General features: G+C 33.6%; 2 pseudogenes; one reads left to right on the plus strand and one right to left on the minus strand.

The window, feature by feature from the left end:
• The first annotated feature begins 1,227 nt into the window (after nucleotides 1-1,227).
• LOC137614679 (uncharacterized) lies at nucleotides 1,228-3,476 on the plus strand (annotated as a pseudogene).
• On the minus strand, nucleotides 2,052-4,280 carry LOC137614678 (putative nuclease HARBI1; annotated as a pseudogene).
• Between the last annotated feature and the right edge of the window lie 13,802 nt (nucleotides 4,281-18,082).

Raw genomic sequence — 18,082 nt, forward strand, 5'->3', positions numbered from 1 at the left:
AATGTTTAAAGATTATAAGTATATACTGTATATACAACTATATAATTCTTTTTTTTCATTTATTTATTTTTTTCCTTATCAATTGAATTTTTGATAATCTTTTAATTCTTTATATCCCGATTTTTTTTCGGGCCAGCCCTGTGAGAGTCAAGCTTGACTCATTGGGCTGGTAAAACTCCTTCTTTAATAATAATAATATATATATATATATATATATATATATATATATATATATATATATATATATATATATATATATATATATATATATATATATATACACATATATAATAATGAATTGTCAGGATCAATAAATGTATTTTAGGAATAACTACTTTCCCCGTTCACGATTTGATATATATATATATATATATATATATATATATATATATATATATATATATATATATATATATATATATATATATATATATATATATATATATATATATGTATATATATATGTATATATATATAAATAAAAAAAGAAATATCTATATATATATATATATATATATATAAATATATATATATATATATATATATATATATATATATATATATATATATATATATATATATATATATATATATATATATATATATATATATATATATATATATGGTGTTCGTGTGTACTCGTGTATGTGTAATATGAAGAATCTTTTACCCTTCACGGAGTCCTAATACCAGATGATCTATATAAAACTCTACGAAGTACTTTGTAAAATAAATATAGCACATTATGTGACAAGCAAATATATAGACCGGAAAAAATCATTGTTCTAATGAAAAAAAGAAAAATATTTATAGAAAATTTTCCCCCTCCTCCCAAAAAAAAAACGCTTTACATGAACCTGTTGATAGAGGGACCTGTGTCTGCGGATTATGCGCCAAAGAATATTCTTGTATACAGTTTCAAGAGTCATCAAGTGCAATGTTCATCAAAAAGTTACAGGAATGAATAAAGGCCTTAAGCGGCCCACACACGCTCAAATTTTTGGTCCAATTTTTTTATGTCAAATTATTTGACATGAATTTGATCGTGTGGCGTAATTTGATGGCCTTAAAGGTTTGATGTCAAATTTTTTACTGATCTGATTTCAGTAGATATTTTTTGTGCCAACGTCAAATAATTTGTGCATGTGTGGTACCTAGCAATAATTTGCGCAAATTAGTTAGTGATTAGACATAATCTGAGGAGGACGTGAGCGGCTCATCGTCATCATGGCTCCAACAAAACATGTAAAGAAATTTCTTCTTGAGCTTATTGATGTTAATAGAAGTTTACCACAACTTTGGAACATTAAAAGTGACTGTTATAGTGACAGAAATAAAAAAAGATATGGCATATGAGACTCTTCTACAGAAATTCCGTGATTATTATCCGGAAGGGACGAAGGAGCAGCTGAAGAAGAAATTAACTCTGCGGACGAGCTTCCGAAAAGAATAAAAAAAAAATAAATAAAAGACTTTCAGATCTGGAGCAGGAGCAGATAAAATTTATGAGCCGTCACTATGATTGTTTTGATGCTCTTTGGTTCCTGAGTGACCATGAAACCCCGGCTTCTTCACGAAGCACAATACAATCGACTGAAGAGGTAAGTGAAATTATTAAGCATACTTTATTTAGTTGCATTCAATGACTGTTGCATAGCTTATCCAACGCAATAGGGTATTTATACAAATTTTTTAGTTATTCATGTCTATGTGCATCTAAAAGTAAAATACCGTCAGGCCGATGTCACACTATGGGTTTTTGTCGGACGGCAAAAATGGATGCATCGTCTTTGATGGTGATAGAGCAAACAAATGAATGATTTTTGGATTTATGTAAGGTTGGTCTATACTGCTCATCCTAAAAAAATCCTAAAATCATTGGTTGGTCTCATCTATCACCATCAAAGACGATGCGTCCGCTTTCGCCATCCGTTAAAAAACGCATAATGTGACAGACAGACAGACAGACTATTCATAAGCCTATATAAAAGTGTTAAAAAAAACAAATAACCAATAAATAAAAGAATTATATTGCTTCCACTTTGCTTGCTTCTATGAAACCAATTGTAACTGCCAAGGAACCGATCCATGGCTGGAAAAATAGTGCTTCATAGTTTCTCGAGTAAACTTCGCTTTTTCTGACGTATTCCTGCTGAATGTGGGACGTAGGGCTGCTAGTTCTCTCTGTTTAGTACGCCATTCCCCACTATGAAGCTCATGTGTGACATTATCCTCCCAATCCACGCTTCCCGAAGCCATGTATCGGCTTGACTGTTGCCTTAAAAAGTTATGTAGATAGCAACATGTTAATGTGACAGTCGTTGCTTTTTCTGGCGAAAGCATCATTGGCCTCTGGAATACACCAAATCTTGAAACAAGTATTCCGAACACATTTTCAACTATTCGTCGTCCCCTGCTTAAACGATAATTGAAAATCCTTCTTTCTCGGTCCAAAACGTCGTTTCCCATTGCACTGTAGGGTTTAAGGAGATTTTCATTCATTGCAAAAGCCTCGTCGGCCACGAAAAAGTAAGGCACATCAATAGAGTCTCCTTCATGCAACGGTTCGGCTCCTGGTAGCTGTAGTTCGCCATGTTCCATCAAAGAACCAAATTTTGTATGGCTCATTACACCTCCATCTGAAACATGTCCGTTCATTCCAGCATCGACCATTATAAATTCGTATTTGGCATTGACAACTGCTAGCAGTACGATACTGAAATGTTTCTTATAGTTATAGTAAAATGATCCAGAGGCAATTGGTGTTTGCCGTCTAATGCCCCAACACAATGTGGTATATTCCAATGTTTATTGAAATCGTTGCTCAATTCTTTCCATTCTTCAGCAGTTTGCGGCATCTGGAAAATGAAAAATTATTTTTTAAATTTCAGATTGACGATGACCAGGAAGGCACAACCGTACAAGAGAGGGTAAATGAAAGTACGAACCTACATCCTGTTCCAGCTCAACCTGCAAAGCGTAAGAAATTGGCAAAGGTTCCTAATCGCCAAGACGAACTGATAGCACTAGCTTGTGAAAATCTTCAGAAAGCTGAAAATGAATTTCTCACAATGACTAAAGCTTGGGCCAATGATTTATCTAAAATGGATCCTAAACAACTGCTACTTGCAAAGAAGGGAATAAACGATATTATCTTCGAAGGACTTTGTGGAAACCTGCATCGACAGTCTTTGCAGATACATCCTATCCTGCAAGAAACTCGATGTTGGACACCAAGTAGTGATAGCAGTGAATATGCACCTAGTCCCTATGGGTCCCATTCCAACCCACCCATCAGCAGTACGATGGGTCACCACAGTGATTATAGAGATGCATTACCACATCAATACCCAAACATGGCTGCAAGGAACTATACACCTATGTCGCACAGTTCGGTGAAAGATAATTCTGGTAATCCTGTAGATAGAACACTTGATGCAGGAAGATATTTTGGTAACTTTAACCCAAATGCGTAGGTATAATTCACATGAATGGTCCAAAAGACAGTTACACTCTAATTTACTTATATTAGTAATAAATGCTTTTTCGCATTACATATTTTTGTCAGGATGAGGTACATTTGAACATATATTGCTCATTTATGATTTATGTATTTACGTTTATTTAGTATATTCTTCTGAATCTTTTCATTTTGTTAAAATTCATCTCGCACAAGGATATGTTTATATAAGATTTGATTTCATTATGGTTATTCATAATTTAGTTCGCTGATAAAAATGTATTGGAACAATCAGCATCTTTTCGTTTTGTTAACATTCATGTAGTACAAGTATATGTTTACATAAAATTTCATTTCATTATGGTTATGCATAATTTAGTTCACTAATTAAAATGTAGTGGAACAATCAGCATCTTCTTACCTTTATGTACGACTGCAAACATGTGTTGATGGCGTTGCACGTATCTACAACGATACCACCAATGGCTGGAGGGGAAATGGCACTCAGGAATTTCAGGTCTTCGAATGTGTTTCCAGTAGCCAAGAAGCGGAGAGTTATTGAGAGTCTTTCAAATGGTGATATAGCACAACGCATAACTGTGTTTTCTTTGGTTATATATGGTCTCACAAGATCTAATAATTTGTCAAATGATTCTCCGTCCATGCGAAGAAAGTTCTTGAAAACATCCGGTTCATTTAATAAAGGAGCATGACCAAATCGTTCACGACACAAATACCATTGCTGGGCCCACTTTCGTCTCTTTCGTTTCTGTGTGCTCTTCAACGCTAAGCCAAGAGCCAACGCTGTATATGCATCCATGATGACACTCGGGAGCAAAATGAAAATTTGATGAAAAGTTTGAGCGTGTAGGGCAAACGTCAAACTGTCAAATAATTTGACATAAAAAAATTTGAGCAAAAACTTGAGCGTGTGTGGGCCGCTTTACTTTTCTCCACGTGGATCAATCACCCAAAAATATGCTATTCACTCTTTTTACCTACACTATTTTTTGACCACTTGTTACATCCCCATAAAGTTTTTCTTACCAGTTTTTCTTAAGCTAGGGCATTAAAAATGCAATTCTTTTCGTGAATTGCAATTTTTTCTATTATTAGAATTCAACAGCTATCTTCATACATATAAAGGAAAGTTGGCTCATTTATTCTTTCACTTTTTAAGACTTATCTCTTTAGATACTTACCGTCATTTTCATATCATTTACTTGAACCATGCTAGCTTTATCTATTCTGTGATTTACTTATATAAAATTACACAAATCAACCATTCTCGTTTGCCATCAGGCATTTCAGTCTTCATTTCTCAAGCTTCCTGGTTTTTATTTACACTAGCAACAATAATTCTAGTGCTATTCCTCTACGATTTTCCATTTTTTCCATACACTTCTTTCACTAGTTACAGCAGGGACCACATGGAAGATTGTTCTTCTTCAAACTTCAGCCACCCTACATAAGAGATTCTAATCAAACGACTTGTAGATAAATATCATGTCCTTTGTTTGACTTATCCTATTATTGCATATATATGATATCAAATAGCCTATGAGACATAACATTCCATCATTTTTTACCCACGATTAGACCAAACCAGTCATTTTCAACAATACTAAGAAAATTACATTCTATACTATTAATAGTATCACATGCCTTATCTGGGCCTAAAAGAATCACGTTGAATGAGTCTTAGGACCAAATTTGAGTTAAGACATTCCTTGAAAAAGCGTATATCTTGAAATATTTCCTGAGGAAGATGAGTTGAAAACATATCTTGAAAAGAACTTCCTTGTGCTTAGTCTTGTCCACCATCGTATGCCATGTGTTTCTTGCTCTTTTTAACATAAGCAAACGAAAGATATCAATAATCTTTCACAGTAGTAGATTCCTAAACAGGAATCTTTGGAGGCGATAAAAAATAAAGTCTTCTGTCAACATTCTAATTTGCTGCCATTTTTCCAGCCATTTGATCAGTGAATTATCAATGGGCAATTCCCACTTTCAGAGAGAGAGAGAGAGAGAGAGAGAGAGAGAGAGAGAGAGAGAGAGAGAGAGAGAGAGAGAGAGAGAGAGAGAGAGAGCGGAGTCCTTAAAGACCAAAGAGGAATTAGGGAACAACATAAAATAAATAATAAAATCTTTCGCTGTTCTGTGAATTAATTTTACTTGACATACCTTAATTCGGGTGGAATGCGGGGAGAATTTAGTTCTATGAATCAAAGAAGATTCAGCAAAAAAGTAATGAACTTCGAAATTAGTTGAGAGAGAGAGAGAGAGAGAGAGAGAGAGAGAGAGAGAGAGAGAGAGAGAGAGAGAGAGAGAGAGAGAGAGATAGAGAGAGAGAGAGAGAGAGAGAGATAGAGAGATTTTAAATAAGAGATAATTTACACATTATAAAGACAAAGTTGATTAAAGTAAAAAAAAAAAAAAAACGGAATAAAATCACACTACAGAGAAAGTGTGATTCTTATAAAGAGATAAGAATTTAGTTAGAAGGTACATCTAACAACAAATTTAATCAGGGTAACGGAAACAAAAGTCAACTATCTTATAAATGTTCGGTAAATCTTTGGCACTTTATGTTGGCACTTAGCCGTAAAACAGACAGCTCACTGAAATACTTTACCAAATACTCAACAAATTCTAATTGAAAAAGATGTGCTTTACAAGGAATTATAAATTTAAATTGTTTGAAACAAAATCAACACAGAAATTTCGAATATATTAGGCCTATCATTATTCACAGCTGGTAAGTTTCTTAAGTGAATCTATTATTGGTATTTATAGTATATCCTTGTTGACGCATCTTTGCATATACATTTTATAGTCGGTAATAGAACGAATAAAAAAGAACACGTATTAAAAGGTTATTTGGGATTTCACACGTACAATACATACACACATATGTATCTATATGTATGTGTATATTTTACCGCACATCACTTAACACGCTTTTTTTTTTTTTCTTTCACATCGCGCTCTCCCCCTGCGCTGATAACAGAACCTGTTAAAGGTGGCCTTTCCATGTTATACTTGGTTTGAGATTTTGTGAGCTTCTTGCTCGTAATTGTTTGTATATAAACTCATTATATGTTGAATAAAAGTTAGTCACATTCATCTCGCCTTTTATAACCCAACAGCAATCTCTAACAGCATGCGCAGAAATATGATATATATTCTTATTTGTAAAATATCAAGAAAATAATAAAACAGTAGCCAATAATGATTTTAGCATGTACATTTACATGATTCAGTATTTAGATTTTTTTTTTTTAAATATATGGAGAAAAACGGAAGGTCGACCTGTCTTTGCAGTACTTGTAGGGTGAACGCAACCTAAACAAAAATGTAATGAACATAGAAAGTTCTGTCGACTTGCGAATTGGATAAATTATTGCTCTGTTTAAGCTGCACTGTAACTGGTAAGAGAACAGGGTAATAATGTCAATATAAGTTTTTCTTTACCACAGACAGATATATCTGGAATTCATAATATTCTCCGATAAAATGAAAGATTCAAATAATTCATGGCATTCTCATGCAGCCATAGCTCTAAATTATAAGATATTGTTGCAATATGTGGAGGTTTCACTATTGATTTGAATGAAGGATTTTTTATTTTGAATACGTATTGATTCTTCTCATTGAGTTCCTACCCATATTTACAAAGAAGATTGCCCATAACGCCCTGCCTACTTCGCATATGAAGTTACACAGAAGTTTCCTTCACTATTTTCTTTTTAATAATTGATTACTGGTTTGTTTGTTTTTATCTGTCAATCCCTCTGCCAGGAATTTATACAGTAAAGCAATTGATAGACCTTGATGGATTCTAGGGGAGCAAGAGGTCAGCCAAATAAGAATCTATAAGCTTTTGAGCAGGGTCTAGTTTTATGAAAAGGATTATTTATATCTTCTACGGGTCCTTTCAAAAGTTGATCGATAAATCTCAATAAAATTCTATGGTACACGGGATTACTTTCAAGAAAAGTTATCTTAGTTTAGGGGCTGTACCTGGATTATCGTTCTCTCTCTTTTTTTTTTTTTTTTTTTTTTTTTTTTTTTTTTAAAGTTACGAGTTATCTTGATACATCTTAAATCTTACCTAATAGAATTTATGAGAAGATAGATATGCATATTTTACCTTAAGAAAAATAAGTAAGCTTTATTTCACGCAGATTCTCTATCAAATATCATCGGCAATCACCCCTCCCCGAAAATAAAGTAAAATGATAAGAAAACGAGATGTCGACAAGCCAATGCTTAGCTCTAATCCAAATATATATTAAGTCCAAGTATAAGGTATTGTTCATAGCCTTTATCAATCCTCACTTGAAAAGCGATGGAACCTATAGCTGACAAGATGATATCAAATCAGTTCGTCATCTATAAATCTGACACTCAACCAATTATCGAAGTTTCTCTCTAAAATTTACAATCCATTTACAGGTAGATAATATCTAACAATTTTTGCTATTAAACTTATCCCAGGTGTTCAACACACTTATCACACAGTCACCCTTTCAAAAGACAGCAAATCAGTAAAGGTTTGAAAAAGGACAATTAATCTAAAAATAAACCCTACTTACTCCTACAAAGATACCATTATACATCAATAACAGGGATATGTTAACAGTGCCTTCAACTTAAAACGAATAGAATATATAATATCAGCCTTTCATTAACTGATGATTGGATGTTTTACGCATAAGCCATGACAAATACTTAAAGATATACCACTCTTTTATAAAGATATCCTAAATAAATTCTCGGCCGAAACATGTAGCGACTGTCCTCGATAGCAATCATTTCAATTACTGTGTTTGGTGACAATGCTGTACCAGAATCATTCATGAATTCCCACGTACGCTCTCAAAACCAGTGAAGGCCAATAAACTATCCATGAGACTCAATCTTTAGCCTTGCAACAGACGCATGGCAATTTTGAAAGCCAGGTGTTCGTTAGAGACTGGAACGCGACAGGATTTCATACAATCTAAAACCTCATTGAAAAGCCAGGATTTTTCAATTACACGAAGGCACGTGCAAAAACCTAGGCAATAACTCAGGGTAAAGTAAAAAGGTCAGCCAGCCATAAAGGGAGAATGAAACTGATGCAGAGAGAGAGAGAGAGAGAGAGAGAGAGAGAGAGAGAGAGAGAGAGAGAGAGAGAGAGAGAGAGATGCTTTTGGATTTAAAGGGCAAAATCATTTAGGAAGCCTAATGATTATAATCATGCTTATACGTTTCTTTTATCTTTGTATGTCCCTTATCTTTAACTTGATATATATATATATATATATATATATATATATATATATATATATATATATATATATATATATATATATATATATATATATATATATATTGCATAGGATATATACTGTATAGATCCTATATATACATACATACATACATACATACACACACACACACACACACATATATATATATATATATATATATATATATATATATATATATATATATATATATATATATATATATATATATATATATATGTATATATATATATATATATATATATATATATATATATATATATATATATATATATATATATGTATGTACAGTATATATATATATATATATATATATATATATATATATATATATATATATATATATATATTTGCATATATTCATATATAGATTTATATATCATATAAGGATCAACCGCTAGCCCTTCAAATGAAAGGCCAGGTTGCTACCAACTATTCCAACAGAGACTTAAAAAAACAGTCCGACCCTAAGTGCTAACTACAATTCATGATTTACCAGGGAGTTTTCCTTTACATTCGCACCCAAAAGGTGATACAATTGACAACTTTTAATTCAAATTACCTCTTATGAATAAATATGGATGAAAATAAACAGGAATAAAAATAAATTTCTACATCAGACTGGGTTCGAACCATAGCCTCTACCAGAGGCTCTAAAACATGTCGGAATCTAAAGGATAACTGCACTTCAGGATTTACCCGGTGAAAGATCAGTCTCTTACCAACGAATGTGCATATATGTATATATATATATATATATATATATATATATATATATATATATATATATATATATATATATATATATATATATATATATATATATATATATATATATATATATATGTATATATAAATAAATAAATAAATATATATATATATATATATATATATATATATATATATATATATATATATATATATATATATATATATATATATATATTATATATATATATATATATATATATATATATATAATATATATATATATATATATATATATATATATATATATATATATATATATATATATATATATATATATATATATATATATATATATATATATATATATATATATATATATATATATATATATATATATATATAAATTACGGCTGGCAGATTACGTAAATTCCCAAGCTACAAAACTCACCTGCTTTATCACATATATAAGTCTGATACACATGAAAAAAAAAAAAAATACCCGAGCTCTGAGAATATTATGCAACTCCCAGACGGCAATATATATTAACATTGAATATCCAGAGGTCTCTCACTTTACACTCAAAACAAAACTGGGGGATTATTTATGTGAACTATTCAAAAACCAGTCTCTTACTTTGTCTCTTAGTCAGGAATTCAAGAGAAGTACTGTATCAATACTTGGTGATCGAAATACTGCACTCTTCACAAGAATAAATATATTCTATAAAAAGTTAACAACAATTCAAAAGAATTATTGTAACACCAAAAAATAAATCACTCAAAATATTAAATTTGAACTAAAACTTAGAGTAAGACAAAAGGAAGACACTGAAAAATTATACAATCACTGTCCTCACTAGAAATTAATCTACAAAAACATACAATTTTAACAAATAATGGAAAGATTTAACACTTTAACACTCTAATGAACAAATCATAAAGAAATTTACATATAAGTAATTGTTATACTTATGTCTCTTGGTTCACACAAGGTTACAGAATAGTTAGGCAAAATTCTTAATGCAATTCACTGTTTAACCTTATCTCACAGGGCCAGTTGGAAAATTTATGTTATAACATATACTTACATTAACACACTGCACTTTTAACTAATCACACAATAATATCACCAACGTTAGAACAACACTATACTGTACACGTTATAACGTGTACAGTTGGATAAAAATCACTTATTCACGTTTGAAAGGAAAACACTACACACTTGAGAGGAGGGAAGACAGGTGGACATTGGCTCTTTCAAAGGGATAGGCTGGGTCTCTTCTGCTTCCTTTGCATTGCTATGTACTATATATATTGACGTAGTTTGTATAGAAATTTCTAGTAAATCACTCTTGTGGCGTCGCCAACATAGTAATTTGAAAAAGGGGTACTAAACTTGCTTGCGAGGCAACTTTCTTTCATCTATCTCCGCCCACATTCCTCTTGTAACTTTAAAGAAAAATATAAAACTAACTCTAGAATCTTCAAGAAATTTTTAGTCATGTGGAAACATTAGAATGAAGTAATCCCTCGTGCTCATAACTTGTGTGTCTCTTACAGCATACCTAAATGAGTTTACATAAGACTTTGTAACAAAACTACGTGAAATATAAAGTTAATCCTTTAAAATAACTTAAATTTACTTATACGAAACAATAAAAATATAACTGTATGAATGATGGAAGTCTTATGTAATTTTCACGCATTATTTAATCCTACGTGAGTGAAACCCACCTTATGAGCTGGCTATACACATCTTAAATACACATATGAAATACATGAATAAAATATTCTACAGTACTCTTATGTTTGACCAGCTTTGTTAGATAGCTCCACACAAAAAGATTATTTATTCCGGGCCAGAATCGACCAAGTCAGCCTGAGATAAATAATCTACAATCACGTTAGCTTTACATTGATACAATATGGTTACAAACTTAGTGATAACCTAGTTAAGCTCTGATTATAATTCTCTATTTTAATAACAAAAGTTAAAGGATTTTGATCTGAGTAAACTGTAATTTTGTCATTCTGTGGTCTATTCACATAAATTTCTAACTTTCTTGTTGGTATGGCTAGCACTAGCAGTTCCTTTTTTAACTGTCGACTAGGCTCATTTAAGCTTCTTCAGCTTCAACGACATAAAACAAATAGGGGGAAGAATTCCTTCCTTGCCTTCCTGTAATAGGACAACTCCAATCCCATATTCCGACGTATCCACTTGGGTAAGGAATTTCCTGTTGAAATCAGGTGCTTACAGTATCGGTTGCAAAGTTAATATGGCCTTTAACCTACCGAAGGATTCCTGGCACTCGCTGGTCCACAAAAAATATTTCTTTGAGCTAGTCAAATCCGTCAATGGAGCGGTTACAGCCAAAAAGTTTGGGGAAAAACGTCTGTAGAATTCTGCCATCCCTAAGTATTGCTATAATTGCTTCCTCATTATGGGTGGGTGAGGTTTTCCATATTCCTTGGACACTAGCAGCTACTGGGGCAATTTGTCCTCTTCCGACTTCAAATCCCAAGTAATGAACTATTGCCTTTCCAAATTTGCTCTTCACCAGGTTAATCATCAGGTGTGCTCCTCGTAACTTTTGAAATACCTTCTCCAGGATTCGGAGATATTCTTTCCAGGTTGATGGATATATCACAATACTGTATCATCGAGATATACGCCTACTCTTTCAATCGATCCTAGAGGGGTATCCATCACTCGTTGAAAGGTAGCAGGTGCATTCATTAGACCAAATGTCATGAATGTGTATTGATATAACCCAAACGGGGTTATAAAAGCTGATAAAAATTTTGCGTTGTTGTCCAAAGGAATTTGATAATAGCCTTTTAACAAGTCGATCTTGGAGACGAACCTCACTTGTCCTATGTTGTCGAGTAGTTGGTCTATGAGCTGCAATGGATAGTTTTAGACCACATTTATCGAATTCAATTTTTGGTAGGCTGTACACATCCTGAAAGATCCGTCTGGTTTTTTCATGAGCAAGCATGGAGAACTGTAAGGGCTAGAACTAGTCTGTTTTGTAACAAATAGTTCACTTCCTTTCTCATGACTTATCGGTGATACAGCAACAGTCGATAAGTGTATTCTTTGAACTGTCATTCCGTGGTCTTGAGGTGCACCTCATGCCTCATCAAATTGGTTCGTTTATGGACATCCGAGACAATATTAGGGGACCTTTTAATCAACCGGCTTAATTCCTCTTGCTGCTCTTTGTTCAAATGAGTTAATTTCTCTTCCAAGCCCCTAATGATGGACAAATTATTCACTTTGCTTACCACCCCTACCTCATATTCTTTGTCATTTTCCATGGATGGAATGGCTTGCGACATACATACCTGTGAAGCTTCGGTCTCGTTTTCATTTATGTATGGTTTTAATAAGTTAACGTACCTTCCTTTGCTTTTCTTTCTTCCTGAGGTTTTGATAACGTAGTTCAGGTCACTGATCATCTCCAAAATCTGCAATGGTCCTTGGAACTTGTTGGTGAGAGGGAATATCCTTAGGGGTAAGAAAACCAACACCTGTTGTCCTACCACAAACTGTTTGTCCTTACTTTCATTATGGAACCTTTTCCTTATTTATCCTTTGCTCGTTTTCAGAAATTTGAGAGAAATTTTCCTTATCTCGCCAATCCTTTTCCTCAAGTTCTTGACATATTCTCCATCCATTTCCTCTCGATATTTCCATTTTTCTCTCTGTATTTTAATCGGTCCTCTTACTTCTCGTCCGAGCCCCATTTCATTCGGGCTACATCCCCTGATTTCTTGATAAGCTTTGCATACCTCAAATAAAATTAACTGTAGTCCGATGTTCCATTCATTTCTTGTTTCGTTACAGTACGTTGTTAACATACTCTTTAGGGTTTCATGAAATTTCTCTAATGCACTTTGGGTGTCCGGGTGGTAGGCAGCAGACAGTTGTTGTCTTACATTGAATAGTTTCATCATGTCCTGAAACAGTTTTGATATGAAATTTGTTCCTTGGTCACTCTGAACAATTTCTGAAATACTAAACTTAGTAAAAAAGTCTAGTAACATCTCGGCAATTACTTTGGTACTGATGTTCCTGATGGGTAGGGCTTCTAGGTATCTCGTCATAGGACACATCAAGGTTAACATATATTCGTGACATTTCATCGTTCTCGGTAACGGTCCCATAATGATGATCATTACCTTGCTGAAGGGTTCTCCTCGCACTTCAATCGAGTGTAAGGGAGCTTTCTTGATGTACTCGTTAGGCTTTTCAGCCATCTGACAAACGTGACATGTACGGCAAAACTAGCTCACATCCTTATGATGCCTGGCCAGAATAAGTGTTTCATAATCTTCTCCGTCGTCTTTCTTATATCCATGTGTCCCGTCTCATGCGCAACGGCGATCACTTGTCTCCTCAGAGGTGTGGGAATCAATATCTGATGGTATAGGCCCCATTCGGCATTCCCAGGGATATCGGCGGGTCTATGCTTTCTCATAAGCAATCCATCCTTAGGGTAATAACAGGTGGGAAACTGCTGCACCTCCATCTCTTCCATCACACAGAACAATAACTCTGATAACGTCGCATCTTTCCATTGTAATCTTATCAGCCTTTTCCAATTCACTTGTCCTACTTCTAACACTGAGTTTTTTATTTCCTCTAGGTCCATTGTTTCTTTATCTTCCTGTTCACTTGTCTATCATTCCTCTTCTCGTGGGCTCTCTCGGCAGTTCTCCTCTTGCATACCATCATTGGAATCCTCTTCTTCTGAAAATAAATCCTCCAAGTTCATCACTCCTTCGGTTTCTCTGTCCTCTTTTGCAGCCACTTTCTTCGTCATACTCCTATTCATCACGCAACTAAGAAACAGATACGGGTAGTCCTTCTTGAGTTCAGTCGTAGGACTATACTTCAATGGTTTCTCCGTTACAATAGTACAAGACATAATCGGCGCTCCACTAACCTCATTACCCAGCAGGACGTCTGCTCCTTTGACAGCAATTGAATCCTTTATGCCAAAATCAAAATGACCTGTCAACAACTCGCAAGACAGTTTCAAATGGCAAATAGTGGTAACCTCATCAACTCCTATTCCCTTCAAAATGACCGAATCTCCCGTGAGAGACTGTTCCAACAACCAGTGTACACCTCATGTCACTACACTACATGCTATATCTGGACCGGGATCTGCTCGCTCCCATCTAGGTGGCTAACAGACCTTCATAAATATACGGTTTAAAGCCATCCACGCTGTTTGAGGTTGTCCTGTTCATTGTATAAACGTTAGCTGGCTTATTTTCCTTGTTGACCTTTCCAGTTTGATTTTTCGTCTTCACATTCTTTGAGGTTGAATTATCCTTAACCATTTGGGCGACTGCTTTCAGTTCGTTTGACCAACAATCATTACTGATATGGCCTCTCTTGCCACTTATAACAGACAATATTAACCTTATGCATGTCTTTCACAACCCCTGAAGGTGGCCAATTCGACGATTGTTGCTGTGGTACTATCGCTTTGGATCAGTACCAGGTGTACTTCCACTGTAACTATTGAACTTGTTCACATAGTTATTACTGAATTGGTTTCCATGGTTTGGTGAATACTTAACACTTGGTCGGAACGATGGTTGAAACTTCATACCCAAGGAGAGTTTATGACTGATAATATTATAATCTTCACTCAGCGAAGCGGCTTTATCAAGTTTCTTCACCTCTCTCTCTCTCAACCACGTTCGAATATGTTTAGGAATTCCTCATAAATATTGATTCGCCACTATCAGTTCTTCTAAATCTACCAACTCTCTCACTTTGCCAGCCTCTATCTATCTCTGAAAAGATTGTAGTACCTTATAAGCGTAATCCAGGAAAGTAATTTTCTCGTCCTTCGCAAACTTTGAAATCTTTCATTATTATATTCATGGGTTATCTGATACACTTGAAGCACACTCCTTTCAATTTCTTGATACTCCTTCCTCTGGTGCTGAGACAAGGAAAGATATACACTGAGTCCTTTTCCAATAAGGACATTGCAATAACACAGGCCATTTATCTTCTGGCTATTTCATCATCGACGGGACCGTTTCAAAATGATTGAAGAATTCGTCATAACTTCTTCTGTGAACTTTGGAATTAACCTTTGTGCAATCATGACATTAAACAAGGGATCCTGCATAGCAGGGCTCATCTCTGCATTGCCGACCTTGCATAAGCATTCAACAATTCCAATTCCCTTGATTATCGTGCAATTTTTCTCACATCTTCTCTCTTTTTCTTCCCATTCTCTCTCTTTCTCTTCTCGTTCTCTCTCTTTTTCTTCTCATCTTCCAATTTCTCTTGCTTCTTCTGTCTCTTTCCTCCTGCCTTGGTTCTATTTCCCTTTCATGTTTTGTAATTTCTCTGGCTTCTTCCCTCTCTCTCTCTCTTCTCCTCTTGCAATTTCTCTTGCCTCTTCTCTCTCAATTTCATCTCGTTCTGCCATCATCTTCAATTTATCAAATTCTCTTTTGCTGTAATTCGTCGAATCTCAGCATCTACATTCCTTTCTGCTTCCATTCCTTCAGTTCTTAGGTCAACTGATGCTTGCTTTGCTACAAATTCTTCTTCAGCCTTCTCCAACAGTTTGCATGCTGTTACAATATCTTCTTCCGACAACTTTCCTGAATTTATCAACGCTTCCAAGGCTAGACACTTGATTTGGTGTTTAATCATTCCACTCGTTGCATGGCTATCACATACCATTGAAATATAGAGTCACTGAGCGTTAGTTTCATTAGCTTACAACCATTCCTGAACAATTGTGTTTTCCCAAAATTCTTATACATTCATCTGTGCCCTCTTGTACTTCACAAAAAATTATACGTCTCCAAAATGTATCGTAACAATACACAGAATCCTATTAACACTAAACTGGTCAAACCTTTAATAAAAAAAAACACAGTTCTGTTATCACTGATATTAAAAAAGACTGTCTCTATCCGGGGCTGGGCACCAAAAACATTTATTATGGCTGGTGTGTTACATAAATTCCTGAGGTCCAAAACTCACACTGAATAATCAAAGGTCTCTTATGTTACACTCAAAACAAAACTGGGTAATTATTTAAGTGAACTATTTGAAAACCAACCTCTTATTTCTGTTCTTTGTCATGGATTCAAGAGAAGTACTGTATCAAGTATTGATGGTCGATGTAGGACAAACTTTACAAAAATAAATATATCCTATAAAAAGTTAACAACAATGTAAGAGAATTAACATAATAAATAATCCCTTGAAATATTAAATCTGAATTAAACCTTAGACTAAGACAAAAGAGAGACACTTTGAAAAAATTATACAATCACTTGTTTCACTAGAAATAAATGTAGAAAGATATTTAATTTTGACTATAAATGAAAAGAGTTAACACTTTAACACTTTAATGAATAAACCATAAAGGAATTTACATATAAGTAATTGTTACACTTACGTTTTCTGCTTCACTTAAGGTAAAAAACGTTTAAGCAAAATCATAATGCACTTCACTGTTTAACCTAATCTGACTGGGCCAGTTACAAAAACTGATATCATAAAATGAACTTACATTAACACAGTACCATCTAAACTAATCGCCCAATAATATCAAAAATGTTTGAACAACACTATACACGTTATACGTTGAATAAAAATCACTTATTCACGTTTGAGAGGAAAATACTTTACACTCCTGATAGGAAAGAGGGCTGACGGACGTTGGCTCTTTCAAAGGGATAGGCTGGGTCTCTTAAGCTTCCTTTGCATTGCTAGGTCCTAACTCTAAAATCTTCAACAACTTTTTAACCACTTGGAAACATAAGAGTGACGTAATCCCTCGTGCTCATACCTCATGTGTGTCATACAGCATACCTAAACGAGTTTACATAAGACTTTGCAACAAAACTACGTGAAAAAAAAAGTTAATTCTTTAAAATAGCGTAAATTTACAGATACAAAATAGAATGAAAGTACAACTGAATGAATGGTAAAAGTCTTATGTAATTTACATACATTACTTAAACCTACGTGACTGAGGCCCACCTTACGAGCTGGCTATACACCTCTTGAATACACAAATGAAATAAGTTAATATAATTTTCTACTCTTATGCTAGACCAGTTTTGTAAGATTGAATATATATATATATATATATATATATATATATATATATATATATATATATATATATATATATATATATATATATATATATATATATGTATATATAAATATATATAAGTATATATATATATATATATATATATATATATATATATATATATATATATATATATATATATATATATATATATATATATATATATATAGTTGGCTATCTTCATACATGAGTAATCTATAGTGTTCAAGTCCCTTGTTTAAATAACAAATCCATGATCCCTATAGATATAAATTTTTTGTTCGTTTGTTTATGGTACTTTCAATATACCCCGGAGTAATGGAACTACCTTTAAAATGATAAAACGCTGCAGTAATTTAATATACTGTACTCTAACGATAATATATTGGAGTACAATATTAATAGCCTTCTCCACTCTCCGTCTCTTCTGTCTAAATACCTATCCGGGGTAA

Source organism: Palaemon carinicauda, chromosome 21, assembly GCF_036898095.1.
Source record: "Palaemon carinicauda isolate YSFRI2023 chromosome 21, ASM3689809v2, whole genome shotgun sequence".
Classification (NCBI taxonomy): Eukaryota; Metazoa; Arthropoda; class Malacostraca; order Decapoda; family Palaemonidae; genus Palaemon; species Palaemon carinicauda.